This window comes from Zea mays, chromosome 8, assembly GCF_902167145.1.
Source record: "Zea mays cultivar B73 chromosome 8, Zm-B73-REFERENCE-NAM-5.0, whole genome shotgun sequence".
NCBI classification, from domain to species: domain Eukaryota; kingdom Viridiplantae; phylum Streptophyta; class Magnoliopsida; order Poales; family Poaceae; genus Zea; species Zea mays.
In genome coordinates, this window is record NC_050103.1 from 74,303,029 (window position 1) to 74,321,440 (window position 18,412).

Genomic DNA, 18,412 nt, shown 5'->3' on the forward strand with positions numbered 1-18,412 from the left:
ATGTATGAACAAAATGGCAGCTATGTATGAACTTGATGTCCACCTATGTATGAATAAGATGCCAGTTATTTGTTTCATCTATCTGATCAGTCCCATTTTGTGTGTGTGTGTGTGCGGAATCAGAGAGCTATATTGTGTGAATTGTTGTATGTGTTCTAGACTAGGAACTGCATCTTAGTGAACTTCATCTTAGTGAACTGGGAATAGCATGGTTGAGCTCTGAGAACAACATGGTCTATACTATGTTTCTTCGTGTGGCTGATTGATCCACTGATCCTTAATTTATACAACATGGTCAACCACTGGGACTGAACAAATTTGTCTGCACACACTGCGTTTCACTGAAGCATGCTGCCTTGCCATTCTAATGCATAAGGCAGATTGATTTACTGATCCTTCTAATTCAGACAACGATTCTTCCGAGTTGTCTGGTTGTGTATTGCAGACAATGTTTCCTTGATTTTTTGCAGGGATCTTACTTCAAATACACAACATAAAAAACAATTCCAGGAGCATTGCTTTTTATTCAGACAACAAGCAGGAAAACAAACCCATTGCTTTATGAGCTCTTCCTAAATATGAAGTGATTGTACGTGGTATTTCACTACAAAGACAAGAAGCACAGATGGAGAGATTTGTTTATAGAAACATCCACTTTTAGAAGGTGTTTGGTTCCTCTGACTAAAGTTTAGTTCGTGTCACATCAAATATTTAAATATCATTATAAGTATTAAATATATCTTCACACTTTTGTGAATTGATTTAAGGGTGTCACTGTATTTCCCCAATTCATCTATCAGTCTGTTACACAAATTCGTTATCTCCCTTTATTTTAATTGTGAGTCAACTATGTCTATCTTCACACTTTTGTGAATTGATTTAAGGGTATCACTATTTTTCTCAATTCATCTATCAGGTTGCTACATAAATTCCTAACATCTCTTTATTTTAATTGTGAATTGATTTAAGGGTAAGTTGCATTCCTCATCATCTTTTAACATAATTCTCTTAGTCACCTTGTTGATTTTTCCTGCTACTGTTCTCACATTTTGCTCGACCTTTCACTTCCCAGTATGAAGCAAAGCTCTTGCCTGACTTGATCTATCGAATGAAGCAGCCAAAAATCGTGCTGCTGATCTTTGTTTCCGGCAAGATTGTTCTGACAAGAGCTAAGGTTAGCAGTCGTTTCTTGAGTCCATTATCATTAGAGTACATCTCAGTTTTTTTCTAATCGTGTTAGAGTATATCCAACATTTTCTCTTTCCAGATGAGAGATAGGACGTTGCTTTTGAAATTATCTATCCAGTCCTCATAAAGTCATAAAAGTCTAGCAATGCTAAGTACATGGTAATTGCTAATGGGCAAGAATAATTAGGGCATGTTGTTCAAGTGTGTGCCCAGTTGTTGTCCCCCTTTTATCGTTTTGTTTCCTGATTTCGACGATACCATTACCTGGGACGCTCACGAGACTTATATAATATACTATCCTTCTATAGAATCAATGTGTTGATTAATATTCGCTACATATTTATCATTGTTTATTTTTTTATCAATGACAAAGCACATGTACAATTTTATATATTTTTTAAGATATGTAAACGTCCACTTTTGGTGATGCTAATAAAAGTATAAAATAACATATAATATTTTTGCATATCAATGTATTTTATCACTATTTGAATTGCGCACAAATTTCATATCATTAGTGTTAATTTGTGAGATATGAGATTGATAATATATATGTTGTTCGTTTTCATGTAATCATTGCGCACTAATATTTATCGAATAAGTTATACGTCGTCGCAACGCACGGGCACATACCTAGTAACTAATTGTTAGTGTTAATTGACAAACTTCTAGCCATTGTTCTTCCAACTTGTCATCTATAATCCTTCTAAAGGAGCACTTAAGAATTATATCATTCGAGTGATAGATTCTAGGATCTAACAGTGTGTACTAAGTAATCCAAGTTCTTGAATTATATTATTACTTTTACTTATTATTACTAAGGTTTGGTATTTACTTATACTTAGTAATTGCTAATAAAATTTTGACCAACTTATAAAAGCAATGCTCAGCTTCAACCTTTATTTTGTTGATCAACCTTACACTTCACATGAACTCTCACCTTTGGTGAGTTCATGCACATTATTCCCCACAACTTGTTGAGCTATGATCATGTGTGAGCTCACCCTTGCTGTCTCACACCCTCCACAGGAGAAGAACATGTGGTTCAAGTGTAGCCACAACGAGGAGTTCAATTCGATCTAGGTGGCGTCTCCAAGTTGACTTTCTGTCGCTAAGGACGATCCTTAGTTTGTTTTATATTTACCTTTTATTTTGTAAGACTTCTGCTATGTAATAAATACTCTGATTATATTGTGACATTTATCTCTATACACTCTGTTATTATATATGTTGTCTTCTTTGACGCATGTATGAGATGCCCCTGACTTTGTCCCTTAAATCCGGGTGTGACAGATAATTGATCTATACTTCTGCATACTATAAACACAAAGGGTTTAGGCATACCATCTTGCCCTTGATTGAAGGCATGGTTGGAAACGTGGAGTAGTTGCTGTCGTCGGTCCCGCTTCCCTACAGAGGTGGTGGAGGAGCGTGGACTGCGTGGTCGCCAGAGTCGTCGCTTGGAGTCGAGGTGGCTCAGATCCAAGGCTCATTGGTCTCCGACGATATTAGGGTAGAGCTATTCCAGTCACTTGCAAGCACCTAGACGATGGGATCTTTGGTAGATGTGGATTAGGGTTTTAGGGCGAGCTGTTAGTGTTGGCTAATCTGTCACCCCCCTTAATCCTTTTATATGGCGCTTGTGTGACCGGTAGTTGTAACCATGGTTAGGGTGGCCCTCCAATCAAGGACACAAATTAAGAGAGTTTGTTAATGATAACCCATCTCGGTTTTGTTAACCGCCTATTGGGAACACCTTTAACACCCAAAGAAAATAAAAAACACCCAGCTCTCAGCCACCGTACCATTCCTCTAATTAATACTAAGTATGTGTCCGTGTGTTGCCATATGGCGGGCGAGCGGCGCCTAGGCTGCAAATATAATTATTGTTTATTTCTAAACACTAAGGTACATGTGGTCTGGTGGTTAGCCCCAAATTTGGGTAGAGGGGTGTGAGTTTGAGTTCTTGCTTTGCACTATTTTTTGCGGACGCTGGGCCTGAGAAGGGTGAAGCTATGATAGTACCAGTTGCTATCCACTTTAGGTTCTTAATAGAGTAGTATAGATAAAAGAACATATCTAATGCACATATTAAATTATCAATATCCTTCTCAGATTTAACATGTTATATTTTACAAATAATATTGTCGGCGTTTCGAGACCAGGGGTCCCTGGGCCGACGAGTGAAATGTCGCCGCGTGCCCCAGCCCAGATGGGTCGGCGCGAGGCCGAGCGCGAAGGGGGGAGAAAAGGCAACCGGAGACGGGCGTGAGAGAGGTGGAAATCCCGCGGCCTTCGTGTTCGTCCCGCGCCCAGGTCGGGTGCGCTTGCAGTAGGGGGTTACAAGCGTCCACGCGGGAGAGGGAGCGAGCGGCCTCACGCGAGCGCCTGTCCCGTCCTCGTCCCCGCGCGGCCAACCCTCTGTAAGAGGGCCCTGGTCCTTCCTTTTATAGGCGTAAGGAGAGGATCCAGGTGTACAATGGGGGTGTAGCATAGTGCTATCGTGTCTAGCGGAGGAGAGCTAGCGCCCTAAGTACATGCCATCGTGGCAGCCGGAGAGGTTTTGGCACTCGGTTCGTGTGGTGTCGTGGCCGTCGGAGGAGCGCTGGAGCCTGGCGGAAGGACAGCTGTCGGAGCTGTCGAGTCCTTGCTGACGTCCTCTTGCTTCCGTAAGGGGGCTGAGAGCCACCGTCGTCACAGAGCGTGCGGGGCGCCATCATTGCTTATCTGGCGGAGCGAGCCAGATGGGACGCCGGTCTTGTTCCCCGTAGCCTGAGTCAGCTTGGGGTAGGGTAATGATGGCGCCTCCTGCTGACGAGGCTGGTCCGCGCCCTAGGTTGGGCGATGTGGAGGCTCCTCCGAGGTCGAGGTCGAGTCCGTCTTTCGTGGCCGAGGTCGAGTCCCAGCCCCTGGGTCTGGCGAGGCGGAGACCGTCGGCTGAAGCCAGGGCTGAGTCCGAGCCCTGGGGTCGGGCGAAGCGGAGTTCGTTGTCTTCAGGGGCTGAGCCCGAGTCCGAGCCCTAGGTCGGGCGGAGCGGAGTTCGTCGTCTTCAGGGGCTGAGCCCGAGTCCGAGCCCTGGGTCGGGCGGAGCGGAGTTCGTCGTCTTCAGGGGCTGAGCCCGAGTCTGAGCCCTGGGTCGGGTGGAGCGGAGTTCGTCGTCTTCCGGGGCTGAGCCCGAGTCCGAGCCCTGGGTCGGGCGGAGAGGAGTTCGCCGTCTTCCGGGGCTTAGCCCGAGTCCGAGCCCTGGGTCGGGCGGAGCGGAGTTCGCCATCTTCCGGGGCTGAGCCCGAGTCCGAGCCCTAGGTCGGGCGAAGCGGAGTTTCCTATGGTGCCTGAGGCCAGGCCTGACTGCCTGTCAGCCTCACTCTGTCGAGTGGCACAGCAGTCGGAGCGGCGCAGGCGGCGCTGCCCTTCTGTCAGGCTGGTCAGTGGAGCGGCGAAGTTACTGTGGTCACCTCGGCTCTGTCGACTGAAGGGCGCACGTCAGGATAAAGGTGTCAGGCCACCTTTGCATTAAATGCCCCTGCGATTTGGTCGGTTGGCGTGGCGATCTGGCCAGGGTTGCTTCTTGGCGAAGACTGGGCCTCGGGCGAGCCGGAAGTATGTTCGTCGCTGGAGGGGGGCCTCGGGCGAGACGGAGATCCTCCAGGGTCGGCTGCCCTTGTCCGAGGCTGAGCTCGGGCGAGGCGTGATCGAGTCCCTCGAATAGACCGATCCCTGACTTAGTCGCGCCCATCAGGCCTTTGCAGCTTTGTGCTAATGGGGGTTACCAGCTGAGAATTAGGAGCCTTGAGGGTACCCCTAATTATGGTCCCCGACAGTAGCCCTCGAGCCTCGAAGGGAGTGTTAACACTCGCTTGGAGGCTTTTGTCGCACTTTTTTGCAAGGGGACCAGCCTTTCTCGGTTGCGTTTTGTTCCGGTGGGTGAGCGCGAGCGCACTCGCCGGGTGTAGCCCCCGAGGCCTCGGAGGAGTGGTTTGACTCCTCCGAGGTCTTAATGCCTCGCGCAATGCTTCAGCTGGTCTGGTCGTTCCCTCATGCGAGCTGGCCGTAGCCCGGGTGCACGGTCGGGTCCCAAGTTCTCGGGCTAGCATGTTGACGCTGTCAACGGTTTGGCCGGAGTCGGGTTTGCGAGAGCAGCCCCTGAGCCTCTGCACAGGGCGAGAGGACGGTCAGGGACAAACTCGACTTTTTTACATACGCCCCTGCGTCGCCTTTCCGCAAGGAGGAGGGGGGAAAGCGCCATGTTGCCCTCGGAGGGCGCCAAACATGGTGTCTCCGGTGAGCTGCTGGCGGGTAATCCGAGCGAACGTCTGTGCCCCATTTGTTAGGGTCGGCTAGAGGCCCAAAGGCGCGCCCAAAAGTACCTGCGGGTGATCTGCCGGACCCGATCCCCTGTCGACGGGGTCCGAGGGCTCGATGCCTCCCTCTGATGGGATTCCGTTACAAGATCGTTCCCGCTGGTCTAGGAAATGTCCTAGGGTACCTCGGGAGCATAGCCCGAGCCTCGGTTATGTATCAAACGTACCCAGGGTCATCCCTCGCTCTATGTCTGAGGCGGCTGTGAACCCTTCGAGGGCCAGCCTTCGAACCCCTGATCAGTAGTGGGCACGGAGCCCGAGTGGCCTGAGGCGGCCGTTGAACCCTTTCGAGGGGCCGGCCTTCAAACCTCTGACCAGTAGTGGCTGTGGAGCCCACGCGCTCTGAGGCGGCTGTTAAACCCCTCCGAGGGGCCAGCCTTCGAACCTCTGATCAGTAGGGAGGCTCGGAGCCTGTTTCCTTCACGGAGAAGGATCCTTTTCGGGGTATCCCCCTTTCCCGGTCCCTGTTGTAAGAGAGAGAAAGAGGAAAAGGAAAAGGACACGAAATCGAATGATGTGGCGTACCTTTTTTTTGACGCGGTCATTATGGCAAAGGCGAAGCGTCGCTTGCTTCTCCTGCCAGAGGCGCCGCCTGTCTCGCCACGGAGTTAATGCGACGGGGCGAGTGGTTCGCGGGGCGGCCGTTGCGCGTGCGCGAGCCGTTCGAGGAACGGAACACGAGTGCATCGTCTTCACGCCGTGAGAGAGGGTTCTCTCGCTGCCCCCGGATGGGACGTAAGCTAGGCTGACGACGTGACCGCTGCTCCTGCCCGCCTGCCACCGCCATTACTGCCGGCCCATTTTTGGCCGTATTGACCGTCGCACCAGGCTGGTGCTGCTGGGTCGTGCGCTGGGTCGCCTCGAGTCGCGGTACTGGTTCCGCAGTCGAGGAGGCGCGGTAGTGGTGCGAGTGGCGGTGCAGTTGCTTGCACGTAGCGACTGGCGCGCCGGTTGCATGACGCGTGGGCGTGTTGGAAGTCGGAGAAGTGCGCCCACTTGGCACGGTTGCATGCCGCCTGCATGGCTGCCCGCCCTTTCACCCGCTGGTCTGGGCGAAAGTGGAGGGACGCTTGTAACCGCTGGACGGTTGCATGCACCGCGCGCGGCGGTTTGGCTTCTTCTGCCCTGGGCCACCTTGCATGACGCGTGGGACCCAGCCCCCGCGCCGTAGGGGGAGGACCTTGGAGCGTGTTGGAGAAGACTCAGCCCACGACGGCTGGGGACGCAAGTAGGGAGAGTCGCATTTAAAAGGAGGGTGACTCCCTTGAAAGGCGACCATGTCTTCGCGCTCCCTTATGCATCGTGTCTTTCCACCTTCCGAGCCCCCGGATGGGGGATACCCGCAGTCCTTCCGCCTTGTCGTTGGAGGAACGCAACTTCGTTGGAGTTGGTACCTTTCAGCCATCGTTCGGCTTCAAGGATTTTCATCAGTCAGCCCGGCTGCATCCCCTCGCCGGTGGTCACCCGAGACGGTGACCACCAGCCCCTGGGTGGGGAGAAGCAAGCCGGGCTGCGATCTTGGTCCCACCCTCAGCTTCAAGGATGTTCATCATCCTCGCTGGGGTGGAGGCCGGGCTGAGCCGGAGCTCTACCTCCTGCGCGGGTTCGTGGGTCAGCCTCTCCCTCAGCGTTCGAGGGAGAGGGCGCTCACTGGCCCTGCGAGAGGGGCGGACTTCGACAACACGGGGCTGGTCGACGGCGGGCGTCGTTGGCCTCAGCGCGTTGGGCTCGCCGGCTTGGCTCCCGGTGCCCCCTCCTGCCGCGAAGGCGGTTGTCACGCCGCGCGTAAGGGAGGACCGCCCAAGACGCCACGCGCTACTAGGGCGGCGTTCATAGGCATGTTTGGTTCGGCTTTTTTCTGACCAGCTTTTCTGAAAAGCTGGCTGTGGGTAAAAGCTGGCTGTGGGGAGAAGCTGATGGTTAGAATCTGGGTGTTTGGTTCGCCTGCTGTGGAGAGAAGCTGGTGGTTAGAATCTAGGTGTTTGGATACGCAGATTCTGAGATTGTTGATTTTTTTTTGAAAAAAAGAAACAGGTAAATAAATCAAACCAACAAGGACATTACATTAAAACAAGTACAGTTCATTACAATATAACTCCAATCGTAACTCCAACATGGTTCACGCGTCCATCCTGCCTCTTCTCCAATCAAGCCGCAGCCAGGCAAGGCTCCCTCCATGGCCACCGCGTCCTCGAAGCTTCCTAGCTATGCGCCGCCTGGGCCCGACGCTTCGTCCTCATCACCAGCTCGCACGCCCAGACCCTCACCGTCGTTCCTCCCTCTGCGCTCAACCACACCGGACCGTCCTGCTCGAGCTCGGTCCCCGCCGGAGCTCACCAGCGCAGCCACCCTGGGTGTTGTGCCGAACTCCTCCACAGCTTGCCTCCTCGCCGGACTCGTCTTCCCCAATGCTCGCCTCTTGCCTGTGCCGCCGCCTGGTCGAGCCGCTCCTCAAGCGCCGCTTGCCCCCGCCACTCTCCTGTCATGTGCTGCGCCCAGGACCCACGCTCCGAGTTTGTCGCCAGGCGCCGAGCCTCCCTGGTGCTCGTCCCCTCGACGCGAGGTCGCGCCCTCTGTGTATGCGGTGGGTGGGGGAGGGGGTTAGAAGAATCGGCCGACCATCCAGCCGAAGCGGCCTTTTTGGCGCTTCTCGCGGGCGACAGTATAACGGCTGCGGGGGGAAGCGCTTCCACCAGAAGTCACCCCAGAAGCTAGGCGTTTGGTTCAGCTTCTAGCTTCTGGCGGCCAGAAACCCCCCAAAAGCTGAACCAAACACGACCTGTTCTGGGGCGGTCCTGCCTTTGCACCGGTACGGCGCCCCCGCGCGGAGGTCGGTGCTCCGGTCGTCCAGGAGGATCCGAGTGGGGATTTGCCGGAGGGCTGACGGCCCCTGTCGTTGGTGCCGAAGCGGGGGCAGCTCGAGAAGTCCCCGTCGCCGACGGGATCACCGCCACCATCCACGCTCCGGGCCTCCGGCTCTTTGTACTTGTCCTCGCCCCTCGAGCGTCGGCGTGGGCGAGGGCAAAGTCGCAGCAGCGTCCGCCCTGAGGCCATCGCTGCTGTAGTTCGGCCACCCGGAGCGGGGGTCGTTGTCGTTGCTGCCAGAGCGGGCGACGGCGAGCCGTCCGTCGGTCTTCTGTTGCTCCGCAGGCCCCCCGATCGAGTGGGGTTGTTCGTACCTGTGGAGGTGGAACCGGAGTTCCGATTGTAATGGCACCTTGAATGCCGGTCTTTTTGTTCATTGTGCCTGTCGAGGCCTGAACATGTATGTATTTTTGGCGCGGAGCCATGTTTTTTCCTCATTTTCGAGCACTAAGACTCGCTTGTTGGTTGTCTGAACCGCTTCACCAAGCGTGAGTCGCCCCGTGCAAAGGTGACGAGTGAGGTATCCGTATCCCGGAGGTGTAGGAGTCTCTCGGCTCGGTCGGCCTTGCTGTCCGAGGCTTCTCTTGCTTAGTTAAAGGAACCCCTCGGTCGCTCTTCGATGAGCCGAGGCCAGGGGTAGCGGTGTCAGCACGGACAGAGACAGAGTTGGCTCGAAAAGAAGACTTGGTCGGCCGGAGCCTGGCCGGGTCGTCCGTTAGCGGGACCGACGCCGGAGTTGATCTGCCGAGGCCTCGGGCCGGGCTGATGTCTTCGGGGGACAGCTGGCCGAGGCCTCGGAGTGACCAGCCGAGCCGCCTGCTCGGGCCGGATTCTTGGAGGAGACCCAGGCGGCGATGGCCCGGGCGTGATGATGAAGTCGTCCTTCAGAGTGGAGATCCTCGGACCACGTCGCCGTCGGAGGCTAGGTCAGACCTCGCCGAAGGTGTAGTCAACGCCGAGGGTGCTGTTGCTCCCTTCAGCCGTCAAGATCCGAGCCTGCATGATCGAATTATCTTGTAGTGTGTGTTTTCTGCGGCCGCCGAGGCCCAAACACACCCTCGCCGTGTTGTAAAGTTGCGTTTCTTTTCCCCTTGCTTCGAGTATCTGGACTTTTTCGTCGGTAACAGAATTGTCTGTGTGAGCGAGAGTTGCTTTTCACGGAAGGTGATGAGTGAGGTATCCGTATCCCGGAGGCGTAGGAATCCCTCGGCTCGGTCGGCCTTGCCGCTTACGCGCGCTCTTGCCCGTCCATGGGGTTCTGTCACCGACGCAGTCGAGAAGGCCCGAAGAATCGCTTCGGTAGAGGAACTTTCGAACGTGAAGACTTGTTCGGTCCGCGGAATCACTTATCCGAACGTGAATTACTTATCGCAGAAGGTGATGAGTGAGGTATCCGTATCCCGGAGGCATAGGAGTCCCTCGGCTCGGTCAGCCTTGGCTGCTTACGTGTACTCCGTCGTTTTCAGGATCCACTTTCGAAGTAGTCGAAAAGCACGAAAGACATTCTGGCAGAAAGGATCTTTTTTCGAGGAAAAAATTCGACGCAGAGGGGGTTCCCCCCTTTTTGCCCCCGAGGGAGGGTCGGGCTTTGCCGAGGCAAGGCTGACCCTTCCTTGATGACTAAACTTTGTGTGGGAGCGAGGTATATGAACAACTTGAAAACATCTTAAGGGTAGAAGCGACGTAGCTGTTGGATGTTCCAAGCGTTGCTGTAGACCTCGCCTTGGCTGTTGGCCAGCTTGTATGTTCCGGGCTTCAGAACTTTGGCGATGACGAACGGCCCTTCCCAGGGAGGCGTGAGCTTGTGCCGCCCTCGGGCGTCTTGTCGCAGCCGAAGCACCAGGTCGCCCACCTAGAGGTCTCGGGACCGGACCCCTCGGGCGTGGTAGCGTCACAGGGACTGCTGGTACCGCGCCGAGTGTAGCAAGGCCATGTCCCGAGCCTCTTCCAGCTGGTCCAGCGAGTCTTCTCGATTAGCTTGGTTGCTTTGGTCAGCATAGGCCCTTGTCCTCGGGGAACCGTATTCTAAGTCTGTGGGCAAGATGGCCTCGACCCCATAGACTAGAAAGAACGGCGTGAAGCCCGTGGCTCGGCTCGGTGTTGTCCTCAGACTCCAGACCACTGAGGGGAGTTCCTTCATCCATCGCTTGCCGAACTTGTTGAGGTCGTTGTAGATCCGAGGCTTGAGTCCTTGTAGAATCATGTCGTTGGCACGCTCTACTTGCCCATTCGTCATGGGGTGAGCCACGGCGGCCCAGTCCACCCGGATGTGGTGATCCTCGCAGAAGTCCAGGAACTTTCTGCCGGTGAACTGGGTGCCGTTGTCGGTGATGATGGAGTTCGGGACCCCAAAACGGTGGATGATGTTGGTGAAGAATGCCACTGCCTGTTCGGACCTGATGCTGTTTAGGGGTCGGACCTCGATCCACTTGGAGAATTTGTCGATGGCGACCAACAGGTGCGCGTAGCCCCCGGGTGCCTTCTGCAAGGGGCCGACGAGGTCCAGACCCCACACGGCAAAAGGCCAGGTGATGGGTATTGTCTGCAGAGCCTGAGCAGGCAGGTGGGTCTGCCTTGCGTAGAACTGACACCCTTCGCAGGTGCGGACAATTCTAGTGGCGTCGACCACCGCCGTCGGCCAGTAGAAACCTTGTCGGAAGGCGTTTCCGACAAGGGCTCGAGGTGCTGCGTGATGGCCGCAAGCCCCCGAGTGTATCTCTTGCAGGAGCTTCTGACCTTCGGCGATGGGGATGCATCGCTGGAGGATGCCTGAGGGGCTGCGGTGGTAGAGCTCTTTCCCGTCTCCCAGCAAGACGAACGACTTGGCGCGTCACGCCAACCGCCGAGCTTCGGCTCGGTCAAGGGGTAGCTCCCCTCGGTGGAGACATTGCAGGTACGGGGTCTGCCAATTTCGATTAGGCATGACCCTGCTTCGCTCCTCCTCGACGCGCAGTGCCTCACCCTCGGGGGCCGAGGGTGCCTCGGGCTGAACCGAGGGTGCCTCGGGCCGAGCTGAGGGTGCCTCGGGCTGAGCCGAGGGTACCTCGGGCAGGGCCGAGGGTGCCTCGGGCTCGGGCGTGTCGTTGATCTTGACGGAGGGTTGATGCAGGTCTCGGGAGAAGACGTCCGGGGGAACCGTTGTTCGCCCCGAGGCTATTTTACCAGCTCGTCCGCAGTCTCGTTGTAGCGCCGGGCGATGTGGTTGAGCTCGAGCCCGTAGAACTTGTCTTCCAGGCGCTGAACCTCATCGCGGTAGGCCTCCATCTTTGGGTCGCGGCAGTGGGAGTTCTTCATGACTTGGTCGATGACGAGCTGCGAGTCACCGCGAGCATCGAGGCGTCGGACCCCTAGCTCGATGGCGATCCGCAACCCGTTGACCAGAGCCTCGTACTCAGCCACATTGTTGGACGCCGGGAAATGGAGGCGTAGCACGTAGCGTAGATGCTTTCCGAGGGGCGAGATGAAGAGTAGGCCTGCGCCGGCTCTTGTCTTCATCAGCGACCCGTCGAAGAACATGGTCCAGAGCTCCGGTTGGATCAGAGCTGTTGGGAGCTGGGTGTCGACCCATTCCGCCACGAAGTCCGCCAAGGCCTGGGACTTGATGGCCTTTCGAGGGGCGAACGAGACTGTTTCGCCCATGATTTCCACCGCCCACTTCGCGATTCTACCCGAGGCCTCTCGGCACTGGATGATCTCCCCCAGGGGGAAGGATGACACCATAGTTACCGGATGAGACTCGAAGTAGTGTCGTAACTTCCACCGCGTCAGGATCACCGCGTACAGCAGCTTCTGAACTTGTGGGTAGCGGATCTTGGTCTCGGACAGTACCTCGCTGATGAAGTAGACTGGCCTCTGGACGGGCAATGCATGCCCCTCTTCTCGTCTCTCAACCACAATCGCGGCGCTAACCACCTGAGTGGTCGCAGCGACGTAGATCAAGAGGGCTTCTCCGGCAGCGGGGGGCACCAAGATGGGCGCGTTCGTGAGGAGCGCCTTCAGGTTCCCGAGGGCTTCCTCGGCCTCAGGGGTCCAAGTGAAGCACTCGGCCTTCCTTAAGAGGCGGTACAGAGGCAGGCCTCTTTCGCCGAGGCGTGAGATGAAGCGGCTTAGAGCCGCAAGACATCCCATGACCCTCTGTACGCCTTTCAAGTCCTTGATGGGCCCCATGCTGGTGATGGCTGCGATCTTCTCCGGGTTGGCTTCGATGCCCCGCTCAGAGACGATGAACCCCAAGAGCATGCCTCGGGGCACCCCGAAGACACACTTTTCAGGATTGAGCTTCACACCTTTCGCCTTGAGACATCGGAATGTCACTTCAAGGTCGGAAAGGAGGTCGGAGGCTTTCCTCGTCTTGACTACGATGTCATCGATGTAGGCCTCGACCGTCCGGCCAATGTGTTGGCCGAACACATGGTTCATGCACCGCTGGTACGTCGCACCCACATTCCTCAAGCCGAACGGCATGGTGACATAGTAGTACATGCCGAAGGGCGTGATGAAAGAAGTCGCGAGCTGGTCGGACTCCTTCATCCTGATTTGGTGATACCCTGAGTAGGCATCGAGGAAAGACAGGGTTTCGCACCCAGCAGTGGAATCCACAATTTGATCGATGCGAGGCAGAGGGTAGGGAACCTTCGGACATGCTTTTGTTTAGACCAGTGTAGTCTACACACATCCGCCATTTCCCTCCTTTCTTTCTCACAAGCACAGGGTTGGCAAGCCATTCGGGATGGAATACCTCTTTGATGAACCCTGCCACCATTAGCTTGTGGATCTCCTCACCTATGGCTCTGCGCTTTTCTTCGTCGAATCGGCGCAGAGCCTGCTTGACGGGTCGGGCTCCGGCTCGGATATCCAGCGAGTGCTTGGCGACATCCCTCGGTATGTCGGGCATGTCCTAGGGACTCCACGCGAAGACGTCGGTGTTCGCGCGGAGAAAGTCGACGAGCACTGCTTCCTATTTGGGATCGAGCTCGGAGCCGATCCAGATCTGCTTGGAGGCGTCGCTGCTGGGGTCGAGGGGGACGAACTTAGCCGTCTCCGCTGGCTCGAAGTTGCCGGTGTGACGCTTCACGTCTGGCACCTCCTTAGAGAGGCTCTCTAGGTCGGCGATGAGGGCCTCGGATTCGGCGAGGGCCTCGGCGTACTCCACGCACTCCACGTCGCATTCGAACGCGTGTTTGTACGTGGGGCCGACGGTGATGACCCCGTTGGGGCCCGACATCTTGAGCTTGAGGTAGGTGTAGTTGGGGACGACCATGAACTTCACGTAGCATGGCCTCCCCAATACCGCGTGGTAGGTTCCTCGGAAACCGACCACCTCAAACGTGAGGGTCTCCCTTCGGAAGTTGGAAGGCGTTCCGAAGCAGACGGGAAGGTCGAGTTGTCCGAGGGGCTGGACGCGCTTCCCGGGGATGATCCCGTGGAAAGGCGCAGCGCCTGCCCAGACCGAGGACAGATCAACATGCAAGAGCCCGAGGGTCTCGGCGTAGATGATGTTGAGGCTGCTGTCTCCGTCTATGAGGACCTTGGTGAGCCTGACGTCGCTGATGACGGGGTCGACGACGAGCAGGTATTTCCCCGGGCTCGGCACGTGGTCGGGGTGGTCGGCTTGGTCGAAGGTGATGGGCTTGTCGGACCAGTCTAGGTAGACTGGCGCCGCCACCTTCACCGAACAGACCTCCCGACGCTCTTGCTTGCGGTGCTGAGCCGAGGCGTTCGCCGCTTGCCCACCGTAGATCATGAAGCAGTCGCGGACCTCGGGGAACTCTCCTGCCTGGTGATCTTCCTTCTTGTCGTCGTCGCGAGCCCTGCCACCCTCCGCGGGTGGCCCGACCCTGTGGAAGTGGCGCCGAAGCATAGCGCACTCCTCAAGGGTGTGCTTGACGGGCCCCTGATGATAGGGGCACGGCTCCTTGAGCATCTTGTCGAAGAGGTTGGCACCTCCGGGGGGTTTCCAAGGGTTCTTGTACTCGGCGGTGGCGACAAGGTCCGCGTCGGCGGCGTCGCGTTTCACTTGCGACTTCTTCTTGCCCTTCTTGGCGCCGCGCTGAGTTGACGCCTCGGGGGCGTTTTCCGGTGGGCGGCCCTGGGGCTGCTTGTCCTTTCGGAAGATAGCCTCAACCGCCTCCTGGCCAGAGGCGAACTTGGTGGCGATGTCCATCAGCTCGCTCGCCCTGGTGGGGGTCTTGCGGCCCAGCTTGCTCACCAGGTCACGGCAGGTGGTGCCGGCGAGGAACGCGCCGATGACATCCGAATCGGTGATGTTGGGCAGCTCGGTGCGTTGCTTCGAGAATCGCCGGATGTAGTCCCGGAGAGACTCTCCCGGCTGCTGCCGGCAGCTTCGGAGGTCCCAGGAGTTTCCAGGGCGTATGTACGTGCCCTGGAAATTGCCGGCGAAGGCTTGGACCAGGTCGTCCCAGTTGGAGATCTTCCCCGGAGGCAGGTGCTCCAACCAGGCGCGAGCGGTGTCGGAGAGGAACAAGGGGAGGTTGCGGATGATGAGGTTGTCATCGTCCGTTCCACCCAGTTGGCAGGCCAGCCGGTAGTCCGTGAGCCACAGTTCCGGTCTCGTCTCCCCTGAGTACTTTGTGATAGTAGTCGGGGGTCGGAACCGGGTCGGGAACGGCGCCCGTCGTATGGCGCGGCTGAAAGCCTGCGGACCGGGTGGTTCGGGCGAGGGACTCCGATCCTCCCCGCTGTCGTAGCATCCTCCATGCCTGGGGTGGTAGCCTCGGCGCACCCTCTCGTCGAGGTAGGCCCGACGGTCGCGGTGATGGTGCTCGTTGCCGAGGCGACCCGGGGCCGCAGGTGCTGTGTTGCGCGTGCGCCCGGTGTGGACCGAGGCTTCCCGCATGAATCGGGAAGTCGCGACGCGATGTTCCGAGGGGTACCCCTGCCTTCGGGAGGCGGAGCTTTCGGCCCGTCGGACCGCGGCGCCCTCCAGGAGATTCTTGAGCTCTCCCTGGATTCGCCGCCCCTCGGTGGTTGATGGCTCCGGCATCGCGCGGAGAAGCATTGCTGCTGCTGCCAGGTTCTGGCCGACCCCACTGGAAGCGGGTGGCGGCCTCACCATGACATCGTCGGCGATGCGGTGCTGGATACCCTGGGGTAGATGACGCATTTCTCCGGCCGGAGGCTGACCCGCCCATTCCTGCCCGACGTCCCGGCGGATCGGCTCAAGTGCTCCTGCTCCCTCGTCGAGCCTGGCCTGCACCCCGCGGATTTGCTCAAGCTGTGGGTCATGACCCCCCGCCTGAACGGGGACCACAGCTAGCTCCCGTAGGATGTCAACGCGAGGCACATGCCTAAGGAGATCACCGTTCTCCGGCATACCGAGATGGTTGCCTTCGGAGGGACCCCCTAGATCGACGTGGAAACATTCACGACTTGGGCCGCAGTCCTCGTCGCTGAGGCTGCGGCTACCGTCGGAACAGTCGGAAAGGCAGTAGTCGCATGCGGTCATGAAGTCCCGCATGGCACTGGGGTTACCAAGTCCGGAGAAATCCCAACAGAAGTCGGGCTCGTCATCTTCCTCGGACCCCGAGGGCCCGTAGGTCGAGATATCCGTCAGCCGGTCCCAGGGTGACCGCATACGATACCCCAGAGGGTTTGGACTCACCTCTACGAGAGCGAAGCCGCTTGGCGGGTCGAGGCTGAACCCAAGGGGCGTGAGATGGGAATCGGTCGGTACCTCTTGGTCGACGGGCGGTGATGAAGTCACGTCAGGGACTGACTGCACCGTCGTCTCAGGTACGAGGGTGACGCCCAGCGAGCCTTTCGCGAGCGTGCTGGCGTCGTCCGTTTGCTCGGAATTGGCATGTTGCGGGGAGACGGCGCTCGTCTTCGTCTCAAACGCGAGGTCGATGCCCGACGCGCCCCTCGTTGGGGCGCCGACGCCGTCGACTTGCTCGACAGCCGACAAGGTGCCGCCTCCTGCTTGGCCTTGGTTGCCCCGCCTCCTCCTCCGTCGGCGGGGGAGAGGGTGGGGTGAGCTCGAATGTTGTTCTTCCACCACGCGGGGAAGACGTCGTCGATTCCGCCGCCGGCGAGCGGGCTGTCGGCCGCCATTGTCGCTGTCGCACGGCGAGGGAAGGAGTATCATGTCGTAGCTGCCGTCGAGGGACATGAACTCAAAACTCCCGAAACGGAGCACCGTCCCGGGCTGGAGAGGTTGCTGGAGACTGCCCATCTGGAGCTTGACGGGAAGCTGTTCGTCAACACGCAGCAGGCCCCTACCTGGCGCGCCAACTGTCGGCGTTTCGAGACCGGGGGGTCCCTAGGCCGACGAGTGAAATGTCGCCGCGTGCCCTAGCCCAGATGGGTCGGCGCGAGGCCGAGCGCGAAAGGGGGAGAAAAGGCAGCCGAAGACGGGCGTGAGAGAGGTGGAAATCCCGCGGCCTTCGTGTTCGTCCCGCGCCCAGGTCGGGTGCGCTTGCAGTAGGGGGTTACAAGCGTCCACGCGGGAGAGGGAGCGAGCGGCCTCACGCGAGCGCCTGTCCCGTCCTCGTCCCCGCGCGGCCAACCCTCTGTAAGAGGGCCCTGGTCCTTCCTTTTATAGGCGTAAGGAGAGGATCCAGGTGTACAATGGGGGTGTAGCAGAGTGCTATCGTGTCTAGCGGAGGAGAGCTAGCGCCCTAAGTACATGCCATCGTGGCAGCCGGAGAGGTTTTGGCACCCGGTTCGTGTGGTGTCGTGGCCGTCGGAGGAGCGCTGGAGCCTGGCGGAAGGACAGCTGTCAGAGCTGTCGAGTCCTTGCTGACGTCCTCTTGCTTCCGTAAGGGGGCTGAGAGCCGCCGTCGTCACAGAGCGTGCGGGGCGCCATCATTGCTTATCTGGCGGAGCGAGCCAGATGGGACGCCGGTCTTGTTCCCCGTAGCCTGAGTCAGCTTGGGGTAGGGTAATGATGGCGCCTCCTGCTGACGAGGTCGGTCCGCGCCCTAGGTTGGGCGATGTGGAGGCTCCTCTGAGGTCGAGGTCGAGTCCGTCTTCCGTGGCCGAGGTCGAGTCCGAGCCCCTGGGTCTGGCGAGGCGGAGACCGTCGGCTGAAGCCAGGGCTGAGTCCGAGCCCTGGGGTCGGGCGAAGCGGAGTTCGTCGTCTTCAGGGGCTGAGCCCGAGTTCGAGCCCTGGGTCGGGCGGAGCGGAGTTCGTCCTCTTCAGGGGCTGAGCCCGAGTCCGAGCCCTGGTCGGGCGGAGCGGAGTTCGTCGTCTTCAGGGGCTGAGCCCGAGTCCGAGCCCTGGGTCGGGTGGAGCGGAGTTCACGGTCTTCCGGGGCTGAGCCTGAGTCCGAGCCCTGGGTCGGGCGGAGCGGAGTTCGCCGTCTTCCGGGGCTTAGCCCGAGTCCGAGCCCTGGGTCGGGCGGAGCGGAGTTCGCCGTCTTCTGGGGCTGAGCCCGAGTCCGAGCCCTGGGTCGGGCGGAGCAGAGTTTCCTATGGTGCCTGAGGCCGGGCCTGACTGCCTGTCAGCCTCACTCTGCCGAGTGGCACAGCAGTCGGAGCGGCGCAGGCGGCGCTGCCCTTCTGTCAGGCTGGTCAGTGGAGCGGCGAAGTGACTGCGGTCACCTCGGCTCTGTCGACTGAAGGGCGCGCGTCAGGATAAAGGTGTCAGGCAACCTTTGCATTAAATGCCCCTGTGATTTGGTCGGTTGGCGTGGCGATCTGGCCAGGGTTGCTTCTTGGCGAAGACTGGGCCTCGGGCGAGCCGGAAGTATGTTCGTCGCTGGAGGGGGGCCTCGGGCGAGACGGGGATCCTCTGAGGTCGGCTGCCCTTGTCCGAGGCTGAGCTCGGGCGAGGCGTGATCGAGTCCCTCGAATGGACCGATCCCTGACTTAGTCGCGCCCATCAGGCCTTTGCAGCTTTGTGCTGATGGGGGTTAACAGCTGAGAATTAGGAGCCTTGAGGGTACCCCTAATTATGGTCCCTGACAAATATATTCTATCATTTTAGATGGCGTAACCAGAGATGTTAGATCTGAGATAAATGATGATGATTTATTAAG